This window comes from Atta cephalotes (genome assembly GCF_000143395.1).
Source record: "Atta cephalotes unplaced genomic scaffold scaffold00013, whole genome shotgun sequence".
Lineage (NCBI taxonomy): Eukaryota > Metazoa > Arthropoda > Insecta > Hymenoptera > Formicidae > Atta > Atta cephalotes.
Window position 1 is genome coordinate 1,231,631 of NW_012130077.1, and position 2,318 is coordinate 1,233,948.

Sequence of the window (2,318 nt, forward strand, 5' to 3'; positions counted from 1 at the left end):
TGACACCTCGAGAGGTTCTTGTCAATTTAATTGAGCCAAATTTAAAATTGTCATAGTAATTGAATAAAATACTTTGCTGTTATTACATTGATATTTATTTGCATATTTGATCAATAATTACCGAAAAATGACAATAATGAAAGGGAAAATGGTGAAATTTTTTTAGATTTCCAAAAAATAATGAATTGCTGCAGAGTCAATTGATAATTATCAATTGATTATTTATGTCTACATTGGATTATGTACTATATTTACTCCATTTCTTTTATGCATGACAAACAATGGCCTAATTTCCACCGAGGATTTAAACTGAATCAGAATGTAATGTAAGGTCGCGGAAAAGTAAAGCGGAAGCCAATCGGAACTCGGGGATCTAGTAGGCAATACATTCCACTTGTTTGCTTGTTTTTTCGCGAATTCTGATTGGCTTCCACATTTCCGTCAAGGTGTGTAAGGTCTCCCTTAGGGTAGAACCTCACTCAGATGGAGGGGATCTGCGGAAATACGGAATTGACGGAATTGATATGATTGGTCGTTGCTTCGTCATTTTCGTCATTTTTTCTTTATATGTTATTAAACTGTATTGTATTTACATCTTAATCCTTCTTTATATATCTATACGTAAGTCTCGTTCGTGCGCCTTGACCGAGTAGAACGTGTTTACGCTCTGGCTTGGGTATTGTATCATTTATATTTTTAGAAAATAAGGCCGATTTTGACAATTGCATCATATAAAATTCGAGTAGGAATTTCAAATTTGCAGAATCTTTTCGTTCATCTGGACGCGCGTGCGGCACGGAATAATAATTTAAAATGGCAAACATTGAAAATATTGTAAATATGTATAAGGTAATTCTTTAGAAGAGTTTCCTCACCTCCGATTTCGATGAAATTATTCGACGCGTTTTTTGCGTAAAATGAATGAAAGAATCTAGCAAAATAATTTCATCGAAATCGGAGATGAGGAAGCTCTTCTGAAGAATTACTGTAAGTAATATTTTAAAATATTTTAAAATAAAAAAGTTTCAAAATGTTGTTATGTAACTTTTAAAGAATAAGAAATCTGAATATTGTGATTTTTACCAGAAAATTATGATTTACTGCGATATTTTTATTTTCACTCATTCAACAATGACAAAAATGAATTTATTATTGATGAAAATCTGATTGTAACTGTAGGTAAGTCTACATTGCATTATAAAAGTCTATTATAAACTATAATACAACAGGCAATAATATAAATACAAATGCTTCTTGCGCATACTTAAAGAATAAACTTTAACTTATAAGATCAACATTGTACATAGAACCTATTGATTACAATAAAACGCAAAAGTAAAGCAATCTAGAATGAAAAGGAAAAGAATGTAAATTTTAATTTTAATTTGGCCGTTAAATTATTTAATCAAATTTATAATTATTTTTTTCATTAATATTATAGTTTCTAAAATCATTGAGGACGAATATATATTTGAATATATTAGAATTGAAGATACCAATAAAATTATAAATGAAGTTACTATTAATGAATTTTTAATTACATGTATTTCTCAAAAACAAGAATTATATGATTATCAACTCCCTGCCAGTTTCAGAACTAATCTCAAAAAGAAAACATTATGACAGGAAGTTTCAAATATGATGACGTATGTAATTATATATGGTGATATATAATTATAATGATTTAAACAAATGTTTATTGTAATTGTTTTCTTTTAAGGGTAATTATTTGCTGAGGATATAAAGAACCATTGAAAATATTTGAGAGATTACTATATTAAAGCGAAAAAGGAGCAACAAACTTACATTCCAGGCTCTGAAGCAATTCCGAAGAAAAAAAATACATTTCGCTTTTTTGAGCAAATGAAATTCTTAGATGATTACGGACGTCTCAGTAAGTATCTATTGTGATTTATTTATTTATTTAATTATGTTTATGTTCACAGAAAATATCTAAGTAATATAGAACATTTAACTTAAAATAAAAATACACATTTTGTAGTTTACTATATTTTGTTCAATGAATAATATTTATACATTATTAGAATATTACTTATTACTTATTAAGTTCTTACTTATTACTAATATATATAAAGATTGAAAAGAGTTTAAAAATATCATTTTTTTCTTTCAGAACATACAGCAGTTTACCAAAGGCATCTCCACTCGACTAGTAAATCAGCATTATCGGCTATATCTATATCATCCGATATTGTAGATGACTATTCATTATCACCAAAAAGTAAGTACATTACATCATTCGTATGGACAGAAAAAGACTGAAAGGATATGAGAAAAACGTACTCTCTCTCTCTCTC